At 32.0% G+C, this 11,028-nt stretch overlaps 1 protein-coding gene across 4 annotated transcripts in view; it reads right to left on the reverse strand.

The window, feature by feature from the left end:
- The window catches only part of LOC106478235 (ninein-like protein), a 130,217-nt gene extending 121,055 nt beyond the window's left edge, over positions 1-9,162 (reverse strand). For 2 of the 4 annotated variants that reach the window (XM_022381790.1, XM_013938760.2), the window contains exon 1: positions 9,110-9,162. The gene's annotated coding sequence lies outside the window, so the exon portion shown is untranslated. Of the gene's footprint in view, positions 1-1,102; positions 1,122-9,109 lie in introns of those variants that run through there. The other 2 variants (XM_022381789.1, XM_022381788.1) reach the window with 2 other exon arrangements.
- Between the last annotated feature and the right edge of the window lie 1,866 nt (positions 9,163-11,028).

The following is an 11,028-nucleotide window of genomic DNA, read 5'->3' on the forward strand; positions in this document are numbered from 1 at the left end:
GAAACCATCAGATTACACCCTTTTCGTTCGCTGCAACACCATCTTAATGGGAAAGCGTATGCAAATGTGGAAGGTGTTAAAGTGGACATCGACATGTTTTTTGCTTCAAAGCCAAGTGATTTCTTTAATCAGGGCATTAACAACCTGGTTGTAAGATGGAAAAAGCATCATCGATAAGAATGAAGACTATTTCAGTTAATAAATGTTTTGATATATCAGTTGTTCGGGTTTTTTCATTTAAAAAAGCCACATTAATTTCTTGACGACCTAATATCTGCTTTTCTAATTTTCTTTATTTCCAATATTCGTGCACAACTACCATAATCAAACGTTATTGGTAAATGTGCTGCAAAATCTATTCGATTCTTTCATTTTTCTAAATTATTAGATTTTAAGTTGACTAAACCTAGCCCCTAATTTATAACTGATAGACTAGCGGGAGAAAAGCTTTCCAACAGCACCCAGCGCCTACTGTTAGGCTACTCTAATCAAATATTGATATTTGACTGTCAATATTAGATCGCATCTACGCACGTAAAGAGCGGAATACGATTTTGCGGCAAACCATCAACCCTCAACTTCACACTAACTACAGGATCATGTCTGATCAAAAATGATTAAGTTTCTTTAACAAATCGAAACGTTTTTAATTCGAAAAACTTCAAAAAAGAACCAGCTTAAACAATATTTAAACCAACAGAGTTCAATCAGATCTATACAATGTGTGTATATATAGACGACATATTTTGTTAGAGAACACAAAACTGGTTGAGGTTTGAAAAGCGTGGAATAAAAAAAAAAACTAGTTAAACATGACAAATATCAACTACCCAATTTCTAATTGCCTATTATAATTATCTGTTCCAGTCATGCAAAGCCTAATAATATTATTGAATTGCTTGGTCTAATACAGTGTAGCTTATACTAATGCTGGTGTACAGAACTTGAAGTTATAACCATTATTTCTTTAAAACTCTAAGTTTTAAACATTATCTTTATCCTTTCATTATGCACTATATACATTTTTGTGTACATCTATTTTGTGGGACATCCATAAAAATTAGCCTCTTCCCGCCATTGTAGCGAATAACAACAAATTCACCTGACAGAACGCACGTGTCCACAGTCACGCAGCCACACCGTAAAGTATCACCACCGAAGTGACAACGGTTGAATCGTTAACGTTCACGTACTGACTGCAGCTTGCTCTCGCTTGGGCTATGACGTTGGGAGTGAATGGGAACAGTGAAACTAATAATTGTGCACATAAAAAATTCACGATTACCTAGAAGTGAAGGGCATAAGAGTCGTTTAGAAAATCCAATAACGAACACAGCAAAACTGCCGTGAGTTGTATACAGCAACATTTAATGTACACCGTACATATTTTCTTTAGTTATTCTACTTTCAAATAATAATACGGTATCCTGCAAGTTGTTATCTGCACAGTAAAGTCAAGATAATGATTTTGTTTGTTATTATTTATTGTTCACTATTATTTTAGTTAAACCGACTTCTGCGCAGCACTACTTAAGATTTTTTTTAAATAAACTGTGTTAATTCACATTTCATTAATATAATGCTCAGAATTCAGAAAAAAACAACAACACTAATCACACCATTCAAAATCACTTTCAACTGCATGTTTATTCATGTGCCTGTGGTATGACAATTTAAGGAAAAACTGGACATAACATTTTGGTTTAAATAGCAAACACTAACCAATATCTTACAACTTAGATCACTATTAATCAGAGTGAAACTCTGCTTGCAAATACAATACTAAAAAATATTTAATAATTTTTTTTTTCATCGTTGGATGTCAAGTTGAATAAATACCTAGAAATGATCTGGCACTAACCTTGCGCTTAATCCATCAGGATAAATATGGGTTAAGCGCAAGATTAGTACTAGATCATTTATAGGTTTTAGTCAACTTGAAATCTAACTATAATAGGAAGCTTTAAAATAACACTAAATGGATGGTTCTAACATTAAAACGTGAAATTTTGTTATATCTTACATAATACTTCTGAATTTTTTCTATTATTGCTCACATGTGTAAAGTGAGATCATTTCTTATTCAGTGTTATCCAGGTTTCCCACTAAAAAAAGGGAGATAATCAAGCGCTTTTTTTTTTTGACTTATTATACGTGAAAAAGTACAAAAACCCAAACAAGAACACAAAGAAAAGGAAAATGAAGAAGTGACAGATAAACTGACGAAGGAGTCTGATCTTAGAGGGGAAAAAAAAGAAGCGTAATTCAGAATATAAACCCATTTCCGACTGCTTAATTAAGCAGTCAGATTTGCAACTTGAGAGAGTAGTTACAGATTAGAAGTTATTGGTTTGAAAGTTGTTTTTGCCCTCACGAGCACCGGACTCGCACTGAAGAAGTGTATCCAGAGCAGGCATTACCAAAATGTTCTGGTGTGACCATACAAATGTCGATTCTGCAATATTCTGTTAAGGTGCTCAGGATTCAAGTATAAATGTGAAGGTTATACGACCATTTTAGATTTTTCGTTTTACTACTGTTTATTAATTTCTAAAGTATACTCTTCCTTTACTTATGCAGTTTTTTATACTACAAAATAACTAAAAAGCCAATGACTTCAATGATAGTGAAAATGTTTGTCTGAAGTTTTACTCCCTCATGTTTATGAACAATGTATGTAGGAAAATAAAGTTTATATCCACTATTGTAGGAACAAGAAGTTTCTATAATAAAACAAGTTTTGACACTTTCACGTGTCCTCTTCAATCCAAAAGATTTAAACAAGTTCAAAGAAAAATGTTTCTCTAAAACACTTATCTGTAATTAATTTGGCTTCCCATAACTTAGAGTAGGAGAAAGGATATTTAGAGAATCACTGTGAAAATATACGTTTGCCAAATACTATATTATATTTTACATTTTTCAAATAAAAAAGTTGTTGTTTTATGAATTTCAAAAATACTGATATGTAACATGCTTTATTGTAAATATTAGAAATAAAATACCCATTCTAGTCCAATCATAAGACACTATACTAGATAAAATTTAGTTATCTGTGATATTATTCATGGACATTTTTGATTTAGTAATAACATGTAATGGATGCCATTATATGTGTCAATAAATAGTTTGTTCATGCCAGAAATGTACGATGAACTTAAAACTAACTGCATCAGAATTCTTTTGAGTCAAGTTACCACATATTATCACTCTTCAAGATAAATAAATTATCTTCTTGCACTGAAAATCTTACATTATCAAAATATACTTTTTAGCCACAGTTATGTACCCATTTGTGTGCTACCTAATGACACAATAACATTTCTTTTCTTTTTAGTTGAATTGAAATGCAAAAGGAGATAAGAAATGAATAAAGATGTAAGCTGTTTGTTGCTTATACCTACGAATTGCAACAGGTAGAACTCATGTCGAACATAGTGGTATCCTACTGTGTTTTAACAAATATTCACATAATTGTAGCCTACCCAACATATGAATGACTGTCAGTGTATGTTTGTTTTATACATTAAAAATACTTCAAAAATTTCAGATCTTTATACATTCTTAGAATGAATTTATCTTATTCATTCACTTAATAGAAATACAAAAATGATGTAATTAGCAATCAATATAAACACATTACCAATACTTATAAATTACATGAAATATTATAATTAAGATAAAAAGTTTAATTCACTTTGATGACAATCTTTTACCTAATTTGTTTGTGTACTGAGAAACAAATTATAAAAATGATACATACAAATTGTGCTAGAAAGGTTTGCAAACCATTACAACCAAACATTTTATCAAAAAGCAAGAAATAGCAGGTTACCCCAAAGTCTATCAGTTACAGTTGACATTACTACTTGAGTCATTGGGTAAAATATGTAGCAGCATGTGAAAATAATACATGTTCTGCTTAATTAAAAAGTTTAACCAAGCAAATGCTGTCAAGCATTTACATTCGATAAAATGCTGATTTATTGTGTATTTAAAGTTACTGTACTGTTCTAACCCTTTGACTGTGGCTGTTTTAAACACACGTAGAATTTTTGAGAGCTGTACACTGTATACAGCACACTCGCATTCAACTGCCAGAGGCAGACCATATCCTCTACGGCAAATCAGCAGTCAATGTGTTATTTTGACTTACATGTCAAATATAATATTTAAAACAGAAAAGCATTTACTTACTATAAGTTTGATATATAATTTTAGACATATAATTGAGAACCTGTTAGTAAAACTCATTCTAAACAATTAAACACGTGTTCACCATATAGTTGAACACTCCATAACATTTCATGACAGCATTATGAATTTTTTTCCTTACACTGGGTTTCCAAGTTGCTTTTATTGTTCTGAAACCATAATTTTCATTCTTTAATTCTATCTTTTGACAGATAAAACTTTTATATCAGAAGCACAGCATTAATTTTTTCTGGTTTTTTTTTCATGTTTACTTCCCTTTTGTATTGTAATATTAAATACTTTGATCTTCTGTGCTCTATGAATATTTGCCAACAGTCAATACTTGCGTGATTAGCAGAAGTCTGAGATGTTTTGTTTTTACATTTATGAATTTACACTTAATCTAATAATCCATTTGAGAAAAATTATGACTTTGAAAATTTGTACAAAAATTATTGCATTGTGATAACAAATAGCATGAACAATAGGGTGTATCAAAAATATAAATTTCTTATATCATTATCGGCAGGATATGCGATTGGTGCCTTTTAATAGTAGTAATTATGTGGGTAAGTTTCAGGCTTCTAAAATTATATCTTGTACTGCTATGAGGGGGGTTATTTTCCTTAAAATATCCATAATCAAAGCATACGAGAAATCAAAGTACCATAACTTTGGATATGCAATGTTTAGCTAATTTAGGAATTTTATATCCTAAATTTCCCAGAACTCACCACGAGGAGATAGTTGCATGTCGAGTTCCACCCATGCCCACTCAACCACCCTTCCACTGGGCAAAAGAATTACTGGATTATGTATTGTTTCCAAGTATTAAATTTTTTCATGATTTTGCAAGATTAAAGTTTTGCTTTAATGAATCCCCTTCTTCTGTGATAGCCAGATACAGCTGCTGAGGCTTCTGTTACTATTTGAACATGCCTTTCGACTGCTTGTGTGTGACACAGCATGCTGAACTTTAAAACTGGCGTGTCATTTTGATTAATGAAAGACACCAACTGTTCATTGCTTACATTTTTTGTAAGTGGTGACTCTACTCTCAGTCCACATTATTAGATCAGTGTAATGTTGTATTAATATTTGTGCTGGAATTTGAGGTAGATCAAGCAACAAATATTCTACAAAGAGCAAGTTGTCTGATAGCCTTAGAATAATCTCCAAGCATTGCAAGCAGCAAATTTTCCAGGTAGGCAAGATATCCATTTCTCCGGTTTACTCTATCTACCACATATTTCTCTGATTCAGGAAGAAAATGTGATTTTCTTACAAGTAGAAAAAGGTACAGTGAGCCATGGCTGCATAAGAGATTTTTCTTGATATTAAACCAAATTGTTGCATACACTTCAATTACATATCTCACTAACAAACTAAGCTTCTTGGATGGGTTAGCAGTTGTGACATAAAGATGTAAAATCCTGTTAGGTGTTGTTAACCAGTGAGAATGGTTCATTGTACCAGAGTCACGTAAAGCAAGTTCTCTTGAACCATGACCTGACACTACCGCATTGCACATATCATACAAATATTTTTGATCTTTACTAGGATCCTCAGGATGGTCAATTTTCGGTAATGGCTCTGTAATTTTGACTGAAACAAAGTTTACTGAAGGCAACAATTCACAAGTCTTCAGTTTCTTTCCATGATGACCAGAAAAAGTGGAAGTTCCTAGAATTACTCCATCAAGAAGCATAATTAAATGACATACGGGTAATTCCTTTGCATGCAACAAACAAATTAACCAAGGAACAGGTCTTCCTAAGTGCAATTCAAGAAGCCGCATAACTCCAGCTTTTTTTTTTCCAGATTTATGTATGTGCCATCACGGCCTACAGCGACTAAATGATCACATAAAATTTTGTTATCTTCAAACCACTGAATGATAGAATTTGTTATACCTTCTGATGTTCCGAAAGAAGGGGAAATGCAATCCCTGAAAATTGATTCAGGTTCACCCATCAAAGTTATGTGCTGTTCCACAACTACACATTTATAATGTTTTTGCCCATTTTTAATGAAAATTTTAGTTATATCTTTTCTAGATAGATTTAATACAATTTGATTCATCAGAAGTCAATAATGTTTCTTGGCATTTTTCTTGTTCCCATCATATCTTGTTTTTATCAACAATTTTAGCATTGTAATTTTCTTGAATAATGCCCATATCTTCCAAAACAGCTGAGGTAAGGGCTGCAGCAGCTCTATCTGAAATACAGTACCTGTCAGCTTCTCTCACAACCGTTGGAAGTGGTGTCATCATTTGTTTATTTATTTTAGGTTTTTGATGTAGAAAGTGCAGTATTAGCAACATCAGAATCTTCTGAGCTTGAAACCACTAAGTCCTATTGATTAACTATTTCATTTGGTGGAGAGATGATATACTTTTTTTTTCAAACTTTGGTTCGCTTGCTGCAGTTGAAGATATAATTGGAGGAGTTTCATACTGCATAAGATCAATTATTATAATAAAAGGCAACTATTGCACACCCTGCCGACTAGCAATTACAAAATGAAATTTTCGACTAAGTAAAATCGATGCACCATAGTAAACAACCTTACACATAACACAGATATATAAATAAGTCAGAAATATGTATAGAGTTAACAAAAGATATTCCAGTTTACGTGTTGACTGTATTTAATACCTTGACAGGCACATGTTATCTTTAGCTCAACATATACATCTCTTTCGGTTTAATAAATACTAGATATTTTGCTCTTGCACTGTTTGATACAATTAACTTCTTTCTAAGAAATACAATAGTAAAATCACTAGTATGTATACTTTTGGCTTTTTTTTTCTAATAATTTTAGGTTAATGCAACTCCACTGTATTATGAGAATTTAAAAATCAATAACTATGTAAAGATACACAAATAATAAAATCTATATAAGTTCATTTTGTAGTTGATATATAACTTGTCACAAACACCTTACAATTTTAACAGACAACAGAAACAGATTTTAACAATTTTAGCGATGCAGACAGATGCTGCAGGCTATTATAAAACTTGAATTGTTCTTTTAAAAAATCCTACACAATGTAACATTTAAGGATAACAACAAAAGAAACCTGTTGGTCAATCTAGGCTGTTCCATCCACTAATGTATAAAAAAAATCAAAGTCAGACCTTACCATTTAAATATTCATCAAAACTTTCCTTAAACTCTCTTAAATTTACTGTTTCCATCACACCTGAAGGTAACCTATTACAAAGAACAACTACCACATGAGAAAAATAAAACTGTCTTAGCTGAAGATGACTCCTACCTTTCAATATTTATGTTTATGTCCCCTAGTCCTACCATTCTCACCATTAGGTAAAAAAAAAAAGGTTGATGCATTGACACTATCAATTCCTTTAACAATCTGTTATTCTCCTTTTATCAAGTAAAAATAGTTTCTGAGATCATAACTTGTCCTCATATGACAATCTTTCCATCCCATTATCTCTCCTCTGAACCCTTTCCAGCAACTGAATGTTCTTCCTCAGGTTAGGAGCCCAGGACTGAGCACAATACTCCAATTGTGGCCAAACCAATTACCCTTACTTATACTAGTATTCAATAGTTTTGTAGTTACAACCTAAAATCTTATTTTCCTTATCACTAGCAAAGGCACACTGCTTGTATGGCTTAAGAGACTGATCAATCAGAACACAAAAATCCCATTACTTTTTTTTTTAAATATAGATAGCCCACAAACATTACCTTGCATTTGTTATAATTAAAAGTCATCTAATTTCCAAAGATTTACCCCCAGTGAAACCATGTAGTTCAAACAAATGATGATATAAACATCATCTCAACCACTACTGCTTGTCATATTCCAGCCATCCTGATAAGCCCCAGTACTGGGCAAAAGGCCTCACTGACACTGGATATAGCAGAAATAGGATGGTTCACATATTATTCGATTTTTTTTTTACTTTCACTCATAAATTCTTATATGCTAAAACTCAAAATGAAAATAAAAATTCAGAAAAATATTATTATTAATATAATAGCACTAACAAATTATTACATTTGCATAAACCACATGCAATACCACTGTCTTTTAAATTTTTTTAATTTACACTGAAAACCTGGGGGTTAGGTTGATTGCTACTATAATAAAATATGTAGCATTTTATTTTTGCACCAGCATATTAAATTAGATACTGTTATTCTACTCACACTGTTATGTTGAGTAATACCTGTATGCCAAATTCTTGTAACAAATTTAGCCTAGTACAATGCAACGTTACAAAATGTGACATTGGTAAGTCAGTATTAATACTATTTTTGAAAGATATACATATATTTCAAACTGTTTCAAGAGATATGCATAAACTCAGATACTTGCAAAGCCACTGAAATAATTTTTTAAACATTCTAAGAAGGATCTAAAAACTCTTATTTATTATTAAGAGTAACATAGTCGAGCAGAAATATTAGCTTTCACTTTCAAGAGTCAGACACTAAGTCTGTGTAAATTCTTTGCTGTGATAGTTACGGGTTATAAGTTATACTACTAGTACCAGTGCTACTAAGCTACAGCACTGTCGAATGAAACAACCAAATCATGGCATTAGCATTAACGGCAACAGTGAACTTAGCCTAATTCCTTACAAAATTGGTTACGTTAAGCATATTGTACAATTGTCCACGCTTAAAATTAAGTATAAAATAAAAGTTAATTATACTTATATATTCCATACGTTCCAAAATTTTATTCTATTTGAATTTTGAAATCTCTTGAAAAATACCAGACATCTGTTCAACAAGTGTATTAATTTCCTAAATAGCAGTTCTTCTAAATTAATAATACTTAACTACAGCAATAAAATAAACTTATAAATTAATTAATCTATCTCTACTCATCAATACAGATAAAATAATATATAAGTTCTTTACTCACGTTGCCCTTATCAACTAAACTTTGCTATCATGCTACTACGCAGATACTTACTCCCTCTCAGTAATATTTCAATGTACAAGATAAATATAAAAAATAATATATTTTATCTGACAAAAATGAATTCGTTTATTGTTTGTTTGTCAATTTTAATCAAAAGATTTTATATTTACAAATAATTGTTGTAAATGCCATGTTAACATATCCTTTATAGTAAAAGTGTAATTCCGTTTTTTATCAACAAAGTTACAACGAAGAGTTTGCAAATAATTAGATAAAATTGCAATTTCTTAATTTTTTGAATATACAAATATTATATTTTTGGTATGCAATGCTAGTATTTTGTTCTTTACTGTTATTACTCTAAATTTAGCTTTAGTCACTCGAGCAATGATTATGGTTCGTAATTCGGACCAAACAGCTGAATACTTTTCCATATTTCGATCGTTGTTCTTTATGTCACAAACTCTATCATTTAGTATTGTTACGACAGCGGGGGTCGCGTAACGCTGGTAGCGCGTCATATTCTCGAAGGTTCGGGAATCCTGGAGTGTTTACTAGATTTGCGGTATTCTTGTATATATAAGACCGCCAAGAAGTGACGGCAACAATGTAACTGAACTGCTGACAGAGATTGACGACTGAGTCGAGCACGTGAGTCGTTCGTTGTGAATTATAGCGTTTGTTATAGCGTAACTGTGGAAATTAAGTGTATTGCAAAGTTGTATTCAGAAAGAATAAACTAGTTTTATTTAAAAAATGACTTGTGTCGCTAAAGTTTCATCGGAAAGAAATTATACGGGAAATTTAACTAACGACCAGAGACTTAACAATAAAAATGGTCAGGAAAAGTATGGAACTAATAAGTTAGTGTTAAGTGTCTTTTTTAGGACATATAAATGGTCAGGAAATGTAATAAATAAATTAGTGATAAGCTTCCTTTTTAGGATGGTTTAAATGATCAAGAAATTTAATTAACTAATGAATTAGTGTTTTGTGAGATGCAAAAGACTGTTTAGTGTAAGTAGTAGTAGTAGTTGATTTATTTTGTGTTTGTAATTTATTGATATCGAGGCTATCAAATGTTGTGTGCAATCCATTAATATCAAGGCTATAGAGATTTCTAGAAGGCCTAAGTGATAGACATATAAATAATGGCGACCATACGAGCCGAAACGGGGTGGGAGAAAAAGTAAAGTCACGCGAAAGAGAACATCTGTGGCAGAAAATTTAAACATAAAGTTAACCGTCTTGGCAGCAAAAGGCCTAATGGTCGATATGTTAGAGTTAGTTTAAGAACTTTGAAAGAGATAAGGAGGATGAGTTGTCTCATCAAAGTGTGTTCGAAAGTAATTGAACCCGCCTAAGTGGACACTGATAACAGGCAGACGAGTTTTGGGAGTACGAAAAAAAGCAGACGATTGTTTGAAGTTCAACATACAACTGTGGTAACTCAACGACAACGTAAGTAAACGATACATGGTCACTATAGCGATAAGAAATAGAGAAAAATACTTCGGCTTGTCAACTGAATTCTAAAGCAATTGAATTAGCTTAAGTACTATTTATTTTACATTAATCAGTTAACTCACGCCTTCGAAATTAGAGTAAAAGTGAACTAGCGAACGAATGCAAATGGAGCTAAATTAAATCTGAAATCTGAAACTAAAGTATGTAGTGCACATTTTTCATATGTGATGAAAGGCCTACACTAAAACGTCACACTTTACAGCAAGTCTTCAGTCTTTCAAAACAAGCAAAAAAATCTTTCCGAAAGCATCACAATTACCCTCACATTCCACATTACCTCTATAGCTGAACAACCCAAAATTGTGTTACGAGAGCGGAAGTCACGTGACGCTAGTAACAGGTCATGATATTCTAGAAGGATCATGTCTGTTTGTGGTAACTCTAGTCTTTTC

The sequence above is a fragment of the Limulus polyphemus genome, unplaced genomic scaffold (genome assembly GCF_000517525.1).
Source record: "Limulus polyphemus unplaced genomic scaffold, Limulus_polyphemus-2.1.2 Scaffold192, whole genome shotgun sequence".
Taxonomy (NCBI): Eukaryota; Metazoa; Arthropoda; class Merostomata; order Xiphosura; family Limulidae; genus Limulus; species Limulus polyphemus.